This window comes from Lygodium microphyllum, chromosome 28 (assembly GCF_053477565.2).
Source record: "Lygodium microphyllum isolate KBCC chromosome 28, Lygodium_microphyllum_v1.1.10, whole genome shotgun sequence".
NCBI lineage: Eukaryota > Viridiplantae > Streptophyta > Polypodiopsida > Schizaeales > Lygodiaceae > Lygodium > Lygodium microphyllum.
This window is the reverse complement of record NC_141162.1, coordinates 55,690,499-55,705,120: the sequence shown is the minus strand read 5'-3', so window position 1 is coordinate 55,705,120 and position 14,622 is coordinate 55,690,499. Positions and strand designations below refer to the sequence as shown.

Here is a 14,622-nt window from a genome sequence, read left to right as displayed (position 1 = left end):
AGCAAAGCAGCAAGGTATGGCTGATGGTTCTTGCTTTGGTCTTCCAATCTAGCCGCATTGTTTTGTAGATTTGATGCTTCAGTGCATATATTGGAGTAGCTTTTGCCACTTTGAGGACACTTTCAATCATCTCTAGCATCCCTCTGCTCTGCAGAAGGGCGTGCTGTGCGGGATTCAAACTCGTTGTCTGAGTGGCTGTAACGGAAGGCTAGGCTTGCCTCTGGTTAATCCCCGGCCAAGTTCTCTGTACTTGGCTGGATTCATGGGAGGCAAATATTCATGCTGGAAGTTTTCGCTGACAACACACTATACTTGATGTGTGCTTTCTGATAGTAGCTTGCCAGACATTCTCGCATCTCTCAGGTAATTTCGGCCCTTGGACTGCAGGCATTGATCGTATGAATGCATTTTCTGGTGATTGCGCCATCCCCTGTAGGTAGCGGGATTGGGAACTTTGAGCCTTGCAAAATTGAAATAAACGTTGTATGTTCCTTTGCGCAAGTTCTGTGTAAGAAGATGAGGTCTTAACTCAGTAGTGAGGTACTTGGCATGTTGAGAGGCTACATATGCTTGTATTTTAGCTCTCTTTTCATTGATCACAGCTTCTCCTGAGATCTTTTTGATTTGCAGTTGGTTTACGTTTGAGAGAGGCTCAAGGGTTGAGAGATGCCTCAGAGGCATACCCAAGGATTGAACCCTTGCACCCATGTGTTTTTTGTTGATCTGAACTGGCCCAGCCACCTGTTCGGCTCGCGTTGAGCACTGCCAATTTCTTCAACTCTGAAGGCAAGACAACAGATCTAACCGGAAAATTACTAGCATATACACACTGGTTGGAGCCTTAAAACAAAGGTTGGAGTTTATGGGTACATGGAATCCTAAACTGTAGGTTGGAGTTCTGTCATGACCATTGAAAGCACCTATAGATCTCGAGTCTCTAAGTTGTAAATGCGGCATCTCATATAGCTTTTGGACGTCAGAGCTGGTTGCCTTTGGGAACATGCCTTATATTTTTGCCAGTTCTGAACATGCTCTATGTGAGCAAGTTTGAGGATGCAAATTCTTGGGTGCCAACCAAATCTTGAAGCCCGAAGCCCAAAGATAGTGTTCTTGATCTCCTCTCATTTTTGAAACCCCGTAAGTGACTTTGACATGAACATGAAAATAGGATGCCGTAAGGTCCTTGTCACACTTGTATTTCTTACAGTACACTGATAATGTGCTTGGTAGTCTTTGCCACTCCCCGCTTCAAGCTCTGATCTCTTGCCATGCGTTGATAAAATACTGAATAGCTCGGAATGGTGACACATTATTCGTTGCATAGAGATTAATGTCACCCCGATCTAGACATGATAATAAGGGTTGTTATTGTATGAACCTGACACCTCCATCTCTTTGAGAAGAGCTTCAGGTCGTTGGATACATTTGAGATTTTTTCAAGCAGTGCAAGACAGTCTTAGATCTAGCCTTGTTGGTTTTACGTCTTTAGGCTTCGAGTCATTCAGAATAATGTGTGACCATCCTAAATCTAGCCATGTGATCGAGCTGGATGTCAGCTTCCAGGCGTTGTTGTGTTGAGGTTCAAGCCTTGTGCATTGCTCTGTGGGGCAGTAAGAGAATCGCACAGACATAGACGCTCATCGCCTTTTTTCTTCAAACGACAGTATTCCAAATCATCATAGGGGTCAACTTCTAATTTGTATGGGCATGGCTTGAGGGGAAATGTTAACTTTTTATAGTACTAGTTCGAGCAAACCTTGGAGATCTTCTATTGTACTTTTGAAAGTGAATCAGTCTATGCACAATCACCCTTACCGAAAAGCCAGTTCAAGGCAAAGGTTAACTTCCAACCACTTCAATAAATGTTACGAGAACAGGAAAATTGGAAATGATTGTCATTAAGAATATGGCTCAAGTAGTTGGTAGTGTTTGCCAAGTTCCTAGGTATGTGCATCTTAAACCTTTGGGCTATGCCCTTTTGGAGGTATCCATCTCTATTTACAGACAAACAAGGCACATATCAATTTATTGAAGATCTCAAATATTGATGCTTTGTGCTAGGAGGCCAATAGTTAATAAAGTGCTAGTGTTTAATTGCGCTCTCCCTCTATTCTTCCTCTTTCCTCTCTTTCTCTCTACACTTTTGTTTAAAGCCAAATTTTTATAATAGGAATAACAATAAAAAGTAAGCATGATCTCTTACCTTTTTGATATGGTTTGAAGCCTTTCTCCTTTAAAACCTTGTTTCTTACCAAAACTTGACAACTACTATTAGGTCAATGCACTTTTCTCAATTGTCCTGATAGCTTTTCTCAATGAGACACCTCCTCATATATGTTGTAGAGAAACTTGATAGGTAGCACTTTTCCTTGAAAACTAGATGGTTCGAAGCCTTTCTCCTCGTAAGTCTTGTTTCTTCCATATACTTTAGAGTTATTATGATAATGCTCTTTTCTCAATTGTCCTATTAGCTTTTCCCAGTGAGAGATGTCTCCTCATATAGGTTGTAAAGAGACTTGATATCTAAAATAGAGGTAGGTGTTTTGAATTGGCATTGTGGTTAGTGTCTTGCAATGTAGCAGTGAACATTAATTCTCTTGCAAGATATTTGAGAATATTGTTTGATTGCTAATGAAATATAATAGGTGTTCAACTTAATAACATATGGAGATGGAGATTACTAGCACATTCAACTCTTTAATCTTTAAAAATCCAAGAATTAAGCTTATTGTTTGATTGCTGATGAAATGAAGTTGGTGTGCAACTTAACATATGGAGATCACTACAAATTCAACTCTTTAATCTCTAGAAACTCAAGATTTTAGTGTTTTAATAGGGATGGACTTAAACTATCACAAAATGCAACTCCTTTAGCTCTAAAGATTCAAGAATTAATTGTTTTAATTTATGCATGTTAAACTTTGTTATGGTAAATGCAAGGCGAACTTTGTTCTAAATAAATAAGGTGATGAAGTTGGTTGTAGTAGTACATGGTTAATTAGTTTTGAACCTAAACATCTTGAAAATCCAAAAACTCTTTCAAAATGATTCTTATTGGTTTATAAGAAACCTTTTCTAAAGGCAAATTCCGAGTAGATCTCTCCATTACCTACTTGCATTGTAATAAACAATATATTGTTAGAAATATTGTCATAGGCTCCTATGATTAGGTATAGGTGAAGAATTCATCTTCTCTATGATATGCCACTTGAGAAAAAGGTAATAGTTGATAATCTTGCCATGAGATTAGTTGAAATCATTTTAAAGTAAAAGGAATGAGAACTTCATAAATCCTAGGTTGAAATCTTTTTTCACTAAGAAGGTGTCTTAGATCTCAACAATTCAATCTCCATGACTCTTAAAATTAAGGTGCATATGTTCACATTACCCTTGCCTTTATTACAAGTAGTGTTTAAATTGTAAATCTATGTTGTAGCCATCTATCTATGATGTTGAGTAAGGTTAGATATAGGGAGAGAATATATGGAAACTCTTTTATTACGTTGAACCAATTTTCATACGAATAATGATGCCATATTTTGTTGCTGTAGAGTACATAACATTTCTTGGTCTTAGACTTCAACTTAATTTCCTTTAATTTGAACTTGTGACCAATGTAAAAAGTGTAATAGTTTCTTGCTCTTGTAACCAAGATGTACTTTTATACAATTTTCATTAATAGCGATGAATAGTGAACTCTTTGTAGAAGAACATACCATGCAAAATCAAAATTATAACTAAAGCAAATTGTTCAATAGATTAGGGTGTTATATGCATTTTAGTAAATTTTTAATAGAATATAAATTATAACTAAAGTGAATTGTTCAATAGATTAGGATGTTTTATAAATTTTAGTAAAGTTTTTAAAAAGAATATAAATTAAGGTTGAAATGGGTAAAATGTCTATTGATTCCTTCATAGAAAGCATATATAGAAGACATTCAATAAGAGTAGTGGAGTTTGTAGGTGTTGACCATTCACACATTGCATCAATTGTACAATTTACCTTTATTTTTTCATTGACAATGTGTCATAGATCTATCACCTCAATTTTCATGAATGATCACATTCTCCTTGGCAAAATCTTGTTGTTTCCAAAAATATGTGAAATGTTTTCCTTACATGCATTTTCATGAATGATCACATTCTCCTTGGCAAAATCTTGTTGTTTCCAAAAATATGTGAAATGCTTTCCTTCCATGTATTAGAATATATTTTGATATTTTGCTTTTATGAAAGATTAGTTAAAGAAGCCAAAATGTATTATTTGAATAGGGCTTTGAAACATGAGCGGTAAGATATAGTAGTATACAATTAATCTTGAATGTTATCTTGAATTTATTACTCATGCAAATCTAATGATAGTTTGATTTTAAACTTGTTCTTGTAAAATAAAAAATTTAAAGGATGGGAAATCATTATATTAACTAGGTACCCAAAGGCATCTATACAAACCAATAGTTGATTTCTTAAGCTCATGAAGAAAGACTTAAACTTTATAAATAGCATACAAGTTCTTTGTTGTAATCTTGTTGAGGTTCTTGTAATAAATATATATATTCTTAAAAACATCATTTTTTTAAACCCATTGTTGTAGAAAAAGATTGTGTAAAAATCAAATTTATGAACTTGATAAGTGTATTATTTATATCTGTTTCAAGATTGGTAATTTGTTTTTTAATCATGTGAAACATTAGCTTGCAAATGTAGCATGGCTTATGCCATGGCTTGCAACATTTTACAAAAAGGCTTGGGGACCTAATTCCTCACAATAAAAAACCAAAGCACAAAATTAATCCCCAATTAAAGTCGTCTATTAAAGCAATGACTCTTATCTTTGTTACTTGCTTCAAAAATAATAGAGGTGCTTGAGCCAAATAAACTTCAAAACACTCGAGATTACATAATTTAAATTCTTAGTAGAGTCATCTAGTTATGCTTTATAAGGAAAGAGAGTATGCCATGGCTTGCAACATTTTACAAAAAGGCTTGGGGACCTAATTCCTCGCAATAAAAAACCAAAGCACAAAATTAATCCCCAATTAAAGTCGTCTATTAAAGCAATGACTCTTATCTTTGTTACTTGCTTCAAAAATAATAGAGGTGCTTGAGCCAAATAAACTTCAAAACACTCGAGATTATATAATTTAAATTCTTAGTAGAGTCATCTAGTTATGCTTTATAAGGAAAGAGAGTAGTCAGCTACAGTTACCTAATTTCTCACAAAAAAAACTAAAGCACAAAATTAATTTCCAATTAAAGTCGTCTATTAAAGCAATCACTCTTATCTTTGTTACTTGCTTTATAAATAATAGAGGTGCTCTTGAGCCAAATAAACTTCACAACACGAGATTATTTAAAATCAAAATCTTAGTAAGGTCATCTAGTTATACTTTATAAGTAAAGAGAGTAGTGGTCAGTGAGAGTTGACTTATATATTAGTCACCTTTAATCGTCATTTTATACACTTTCAAAGTGAGGCAATGTGGATATTGTCTTGGAAAAGGTGTTTTTTTTTGCAAGTTATCCCAAATAATAGGCAAAGTGGGGACATATCCCTTCTTCTAGCCCTATGCTTGGGAAGACTTTTTCAAGAGGATCCTCAATTTGAGTACCTTGAGTTTGGAGAAAGGGGTAGTTCTCTAGATAAACTTGTAATGTACTTTTCATTGGCATTCATGATGATAGTAAAAGATTGGACCTTGAATTTCTTAGATGACTTGCATAGAATGAGTGATTTGCCATGTGAACTTATTAAGAATTTAAGAATACTCTACTTGCTCATAGCCATAGAGGTTGGTTATTTTTTGTCAGTTGTCCCAAACTTGAGCACTCCATTTAAACTCCTTGAATGTCAATTTGAATTTTCCCACGATTAGATTTAAGTAGGTACTTAGTTGTTGCTCTATGTATCCATGTCTTTGTGAATCATTCTCAAGAGCCTTGGGTGTTTACGAGTAAGAGTGACTTCAAGATCAAAAGCAAAGGGGGATAACCAAACGCCACATGCAAGAGAAGTATTGCTATTTCTAGACTGTCTAAGGTGTTATCCCAGATGCAATAACTACTTTTTGTCAAGATCTTGAGCATCGTCTAAATTAAGTTAGATTTGGCAACTTTAATCTTGATATGCAGGGCATAACACAACATTTTGCCAATCTAGGTAATTCTAGGTCAAACTAAGTATCTTGGTAATCAATACTCTAAAATTAGAGGCTAATAATCCAAGAAGGTTGTCCAACTAGCTTCTTAAGTCAACTCATTACTCATCATCAAGGCATATGATTTGTCAATTAGAGCTTCAAGATTGACACCTCTATATGTTTTTTTGCTCAATTGAGACATTCCAAGCAATTAATGAGATTGAGATTTTCTCTTGATATCTCCATAAAAAATCCATGAGGATTTTCTCAAACTTTTTTCATTTAGATTGATTATAAAAGCATTGAAAAAGCAATATCTATAGCAGAAGCTAGCATATAGGGCACATGGAGTCACCTATTTATCTTGCATTGGAATTTGTTTAAATGATTTTATGATTAGCTTTTGTGTTATTTAATTCAGTTATAAAATCCATTGATATATATTCTCATGGATGTTTAGAAATTCGTAAAGGCATTAACAAATCATATTGCTTATGATGGTGTTACTTAACTCTTTAATAAATTAAGCACTGAGAAAAATAAAGTAGAAATTTTTAATTAATGTTTTTAAAGTGAAAATAATATCTTTAAATTGAATAAATTATCTCTATCTTTTTAGGATTATTACGAATACTATTAGAAAAAATAATGTGATTCAAATATTAAAGTTTGGGTTTGGAAAAATTTGATATTATCAAGGTTAGCATATAATTGATTTTTTAAAACAATTTGAAAATCAAAGATACATATTCATAACGTTGATTCTTATTCTTATTGAAAATTAGTATATTGTCAAAGAAAACAATCACAATTTTGAGACTTTAAAAATAATTCATCACACGATAAAATTCAATTGGAGCATTGGTCAAACCGGAAGATATAACAAGAAATTTATAATGATCAATTGAGTTTTAAATGTAATCTTAAAAATGTAAGGTATATCTAATCATATTTGATGATATTTAAATTTTATATTTATCTTGTTGAAAATAGTGGCTCTTAGTTTATCCATGAGGTTGTTTATCTTAGGGATTAGATGTTTTTAATGATAATCTTATTTAGGTCATGATAGTTAATGCATATCTTATAGTATTATTTTTCTTCTTAAATAATAAAACATGTGTACTAAGGATAACTATTGGGTCTAATGAGATCTTGATTTAATATTTTTAACTTGTATTTGATTTTTTTTTGCTCAATTTGATTGTCTATAAAATTCTTTACATGATGGAAAGAAATCGTACATACGTAGTATACATTATTTTTCTTAGGCCCAATTTTATTTATTTATACTGAGAATGATTTGCTATCTTTTTTAATGCACGTTTAATCTGTGTCACTTAGTAGGAAAAAATTATCAAAGGTGTGTAGTCTATGTAATGTGATTTATTTTTTGTTAGAATAAATTTTCATGAATGTGTGCAATAATCTATGTAAGGGTTTTATTTGTGACGTTAATGCATTCTTAAGATAATATTACTAGCTTGCAAAGGTATGATTAAATTTTTTTTAATGCTTAATATAATTTTAAATTTTAATTTTTAAATCATGAACTTATATATCATTTTATTTGGTGCTTAAGAATACAGTCTTTATGTAATAATGAGTTGGAACACTAGGTAAATTTAAAAATTTTATCAACTTTGCAGAAATAATATGCACGTTTAATCTGTCACTTAGTAAGAAAAAATTATCAAAGGTGTGTGGTCTATGTAATGTGATTTATTTTTTGTTAGAATAAATTTTCATGAATGTGTGCAATAATCTATATAAGGATTTTATTTATGACGTTAAGGTATTCTTAAGATAATATTACTAGCTTGCAAAGATATGATTAAATTTTTTTAATGCTTAATATAATTTTAAATTTTAATTTTTAAATCATGAACTTATGTACCATTTTATTTGGTGCTTAAGAATACAATCTTTATGTAATAATGAGTTGGAACACTAGGTAAATTTAAAATTTTTATCAACTTTGCAAAAATAAAATAATGTGTGTTTTCATCATAATGCAAAATAATATTTTCTTGATCATCTTCAAAATATTTCATCGTTAATAACGAAAGAAAATAGTATACATGGTAAAGTATATGAAGTATCATTAATATTATCATCTTCAATAAAGTCTTGTATATCTTTATAGTTCTTATCTTTGGTTCTTTTTAAGTGATTGATTTGAATAACTTACTTTTTGGATTAACAAGTAACTGCTAAGTATTTAGGTTGATGATACTTGTAGCAAACTATAAGCTTCGCTTTGGAGACATTATGGGTAAGGGATAAAAATTTGGGTATGTTGGAATTTGGTGTTTGGTGCTAGAGAAGGCTTATGGTTTGAATTTATACTTTGATTGAATCTTAGAAAGCTAGAATTGAATTACTTTGTATCAAAGTTACAACTAGTCGAAAATTATTGCGGCTATATTTTTCGTCTACGAATTGTTTTTTGTATCATGCTCTAAAGAAATTGCAATCTCCAAAGTCTTTGGCTTGAACATATTTATTTTTGCATAGAGGTGACCAAGCAAATATATATATTTGCGCTTGTGGATCGTCTCAAGAACATCTTCAAGCATTTGAAGTTGTAATAAGACACTTCAAAAACACTTAGTAATAAGATCCCATTGTTTAATTAGCTTTTTTATAGAATTGAGGTAGAAGAAAATTTTGTAAAAAATTTCTTTTGAAAGTTCTCTCAAGTAAAGGAACAATTAATTGCAGACAACAATTCACCATAACGATGTTATGTCTGCTAGATGGTTAGTGATACATTTAAGTTTATCTTTTTGAGTATATTGCTATTTATGAAAATAGTAGTCAAATTGATTGATGAAAGTAGGAATAATTTAGCCATCATGTTGCTCATTAAAATTATAAAATTTGAAAATTTTCTTACTTGGTTTTTTTTCCTGAGAGAATATGTATTGAGTGTTGCGTTAATTGTACGTTTCATTTTGATTGCGTTTCATTTTGATTGACAGTGAATCATTGTAGTGTAGTCAATTTTTCTTGCAAATATTGATGTGCTCTTCACTCTTCTTGAAGTTGCACCATAATTAGATTCAATTTTTGCTCCATAGTCGGCTCTTGCAAATCACATTCATTCATATAATCTTTTATGTTTTGATTGAACATATTGTAAAAATCTCAAATAGTCTCATACACTTGAAATCTTGCTAGAAGGATTAGTGTAGTTTAAATTTGGGTTTACAAGGCTTTTTCGTAGGTACTGCAATTGATGATGGGTTTTTTTCAAGCCAAAAATTCTTCCGTATAGATTGTGTGACAGTTTGCTTGTTATGAATGAACTCTGCTAAATTGCATGTGTGAACAGAGGCTTGTTGGAGTTTCGAGACTGGTTCGGAAATAACTTGGTGCGACCATCCACTATGGAGAATATTAAAGATTGAAAATTTTAAGCTTTGTAAAAAACTTAATGATTTTTGTAAATTTGATAAGACGGCATATTTTGAATCGATTCATCGCCATTGAGTGCATTCTCATGTCATCAATTGTCGAATTTTGAAGAGCTTAGGCTCTTTTAAGCTTATTAAGCTTTATAAACTCAACTTTATGAACTTCTTCTCTGCTTCTCTCTGTCAACAAAAAGACTTACAAAGGATCTTGAGAAGTGGTTCTTTGCCTCTAGGAAGAGATCCTTCACAATTTGAGAGTGCAGCAGGGGGTTCTGAACTACCACGAATACGCTTGTATTGATAGTTCGTCGCGTGAGAGTCTGTATTAAAACTCCCTTGCTTCCTTACTACATTAAAAGGTGAGTATGTTGGGAATTTAGGGCTAATATATGATATATTATTACCTTTTAAAGTCCCCTCAAATTATCTCTCTTTGTTGGTAGCTTTGGTCTATCCAAAAGATTATTGAATATTCACATGTCTTTTTAAATTTGAGTATACCTCTCAACCAACTCTATTGCTTGGAAGGAAATGGAAGGTTTTTGAGCCATAATGTTTGTTGAAAGACTTAGATCCAAACCATAAATGTATTTGTGTAGCTTTGTATCGTCATTAACATTTTCCACATACATGAATTGAACTTAGCCATGTAAATGGATTTGTGCAACTTTACATCCTCACTAACACTCTCCATATACATGGTTAAGTTCACATATTGATTGGTCAAGCTTCTTTGATTAAGTTGATACCATCTTCTAGCTAGCTTTTCTTTTTCAATAGGAGAAACAAACACTTGGGCCATTTAAGCTTTAAAATCATCCCATCCATGAATTTGCTAATTTTCTATCTTCATGTATATTTACCATGTGTGCGCAAAACCTTTTATAAGTGAAGAGTAGCAACATGTATTTTTTGTTCATAAGACCATGGATAATATTAAAGTACACAGGCTCACATGATCTCTTTACTAATGTGTGAACAATGCTTTTGGGAAAGCAAAGGATGAGGAGGATATTACAAAGCTAATATATTTTAAAAGAATGTACCTAAGGTCATACAATTCATTTATGAAAGTACCTTTCGATAGTACCAATATGTGGGTAAGCATCTCTCAATCCAACCAAATACTTTGGAGGTGTAAAAATATAAAATTTTCATATGTATGAGAGAAATATATTGATTTAATTTCTACATCATTTTTTATAGCCACGAATATGACTGATCATCTAATTGCTGAAATTCAAGAGTGCACTTACTTATTTGGGGAGTTGAATAGGTGGAGTTATAACTATGATCTCATATTACAGTGTGGTGAAAAGTTGTTGCACAATTTATGGAACATCATCCACCTATTAGAGAATAGCTCGAGGTTAACTCATAGAAGAAAATTATATAAGATGTACTGAGCAACCACATTGGAGTCCCAATAACAATGACATTGCAATCACAACACAATCCAATTCTGTGTAGACAATAGACACCATAGAGTGTACTAGTGAGTAGAGTATAGTCCATACTCTCTACATTGTGCCTTCCTTTTCCATACTAGTTTTGTGTTTGGGGATTAGCCCATCACTAGTACTTGGTAGCCCACCCATAATTGCCATTTTATTATGAATAAAAAGCTCAATGCTATTAACAATCTTGAATTCTATATCCATTGTGGTTTTGAGCAAGACTTGTATTAGTGTCTTACTCTCATCTCAACACATTTCATTATCATTCTTTGCTAAATAATCAATTGTATCAAAATTATTTGTGTCTAGAAAAGCACATTTGTATATGGAAAAAAACACCTTTGTTTGTGGAAAAAATCATTGTCTTTATGGAAAAGCACATTTGTCTATACAAAAAGTACATTTTTGCATTACACTTTTGTCTATGCAAGAAGTACATGTTTACAATACCATTATCATTATTCTATTGAGTTATTGAGGATTATTTCTTCTCCTTTTTCTCATCCCCTTTCTCACATGGTATCAGAGCAGGTTGTGTTTGAATCTTGCATGTGCGAGTTTGTTTGTGTGAAAATCCCCATTCATTTCTTTGTTTTTGTGAAGTTGGAGATGTCACCTAGTTTGCATAGTCTACATTTAGAGCATCCATATGCCTTTGATAGAGGTGGAATACATACTACATGAGTTTTACAAATAATTTTTATAGATATACATATGTATTTTTCATGAAATCTAAGGATGAATTATTCGATATCTTCAAGTACTTTCATGTTATGGTTGAGACCATGATAGGTAGAAAAATCAAACAGTTCATATTTGATAATAGAGTAGAATTCTTATCCAAAGAATTTAGTCACAATACCTCCTAAATGAAACAACTAGAAGGATAGTTGTAGCATCAAGTAAATAGCATTTGGTATGCAAGCCAAAAAAGAGTTTGTATATGGATTGGAGCAAGCTCCAATAGCTTGGTATGGAAAAGTAGATGATCATCCCAAATATTAAGAATTTCAAGAGAGTAATGCTAATCATACTCTTTATTACAATATCAAAGGGAATGATATCATATTTGTCTTGCTTTATGTAGATGATCTGATTTTGATAGGGAATAATGATGCTTTCGTGAAGGATGAAAAGTCCAAAATCTCCCATGAGTTTGAAATAAAATAGCTTTGATATTTGCATTATATTCTTGGTGTTGAAAGTTTATAGGATGAAGTTAAGAGATATTTTCATCTCTTAGCAAACGTATCTTTAATCTGTCCTTGAAAGATTTGGTATGGCTAGCTCTAAAGCCATCTCTATACCTATGGAATCAACCCTCAAGCTAACTAAGGATGAAAATAGTGCTTTTTAAAATACTATTCTATATAGGTAACTCATTGGTTTTCTTATTTATTTGACTATTATAAGGCTTGCTATTTGCTATGCAATTAGCTCACTTGCTCAGTTTATGTAAAGTCCAAAGACGTCTCATTGGGTGGTAGCTAGCCAAAAGAGTTCTTAGATACTTGAAAGGTACTTAGGGCCTTGGGGTATTTTAAAAGAAAGAAATAAGTTGAATCTACATGGATTCAATGATTTTGATTAAACCACACATTTGATTGATAGGAAAAGCAATAGTGTGGCAATGCTTTCTTCCTTAGAAATGGAGCAATTTCTTAGTGCTCCAAGAAGCAAAACACAGTTAGTGTGTCTCATATACAAGGGCTAAATACAAGGCCTTAATACAATAGCTTGGGAAGCTATATGGTTGGAGAGATGCTTGCAAGAAGGGTACTATGGATATCCATCCTTGGTGATAATATCTCAATCGACTTTTTAGTGAATCCAATCATGCATTAAAGGACCGAGCATAATGAAGTGAGAGAGCACTTTATCATGAAAAAAGCGCATAATGGTGATATAATGTTGGATATTTGTAATATTAAAGAGAATGTGGCTAATATCTTTACTAAAGCTTTAGGCAAAGAGCTCTTCTATAAACATAGAGCACAACTTGGCATGATGGAGATTCTCTTAAGGGAACAAATTCAAGGAGTAAGAGAAGGCTCATTATGGAAGGCTCCAAAGTCATTCCAATCATTATGTAGTTTCTTGCTTTTCTTTCATCACTTTTGCATGCTTGGATTGTATTAAGAGATGTTGTTGAACTTGAGGAAAGTTGTTAAAGATTGCAAGTTCACACCATCTCTTCACAAAGGTGTGAATAATGCTTTTGGGATAGCAAATTCTTGGATGCAACCTAGAATGCAAAAATATCATAAGCATATAATTCTTTTGACACATTAAATTATTTATACAAGAAAACCTAAAAAAGAAATAGGTTTTTTATCTCAAAGGATCCCAAAGAAACCACGTTGTTTTCAAACTTAATACCAAACCATTTTTTAACCTCATATTTGAACTTCAAACCTACATCTAACTAAATATGATATTGAATTCATTAAGGTGGGAGGCAATAGAAGACCCTCCTTTATCTATAACCTAAACAACTTCTTCATGAGAAACATCTTATTAGAGGTAGTTTACTTATCATAAGTATCACATAGCTTCTTCCACAAGTCATGTGTAGTGGTCTCATTTACAAGTGTAAACTACAAGATTTTGTCAAGTGTAGTCTAATATTGGATTTGGCCAACACATTAAGCTCTAATAATTGTCTTTAGACATGCCAATCAATTTTCCATATACACCTCTTATGGGCCTCAATTGTTTCTTCTAAATAAGGACATATTGAATCTACTCCTTCCACAAATTGTTTGTACCATCAAATTCCTAATGTTATACATTTTATTGTCCCTGCACATAAGAAAACCATTTCTGTAAAACAATAACTTACTATCAAGTGACGACAAACAAAAAAAAATTACACCATGAAATTGGTAGAATTTCGGCAACACTTACTCAATATAACCAGAAGTGAGAGAAGATAGAAAATAGACAATAATGTATATATCACTATCCAAACATTATGAAAATCATTATATATAGTTAAAATATTACATTACTACATCTTTACTTTCTTACAAATATATCATCATAACAACATCCAAGTGTTCAAAAGTATATCATAAGACCGATCTCCCTCTACAACCAACATAGTATATCAATGAACAATGTTCTTACTCATTCACGAGTAAATATGCATGGATAATATGATAATATATAGCTCAAGAATTTTTGGAATATATATGTCAAAGTCTCTACTATAGTAACACTTGCTACATACAATAGCAACCAATAACAACCTCCAAAATTGTGAAGTCTATAATCTAGAACATGTGTCAAAGAACTAGAAACCTCATATTACTTGTTTCTAACTGGTTACCAATGCTTGATAACCTATATATAGCATCTCTATAGTGGACACTATAATCCTTTGACCAAGTTTGTAGTTTCTAAACAACTTGTGCAAAATTATACAAAAAGACAAAATAGTATAGGCAACACTTATTACAAGTAAAAAATGGAGCCCAAAACAACCTCAAATTGTAAAATGAAGAAGATTCAATGCTTAAAGGCTCATCCTAAGAATTCTTTGATCTCGTTTTGCACATTGAATCATTTTCAAAACAAACATAGTGAAGATTTATGCTGTTG

The 14,622-nt window shown here is 32.2% G+C and overlaps 1 non-coding gene across 1 annotated transcript; it reads left to right on the top strand.

Moving 5' to 3' along the window:
* Window positions 1-227: 227 nt before the first annotated feature.
* On the top strand, window positions 228-350 carry LOC148011465 (small nucleolar RNA snoR83). The gene has a single exon (XR_015689414.1). It is a non-coding gene; the product is annotated as a small nucleolar RNA snoR83 (small nucleolar RNA).
* The last annotated feature ends 14,272 nt before the right edge of the window (window positions 351-14,622 follow it).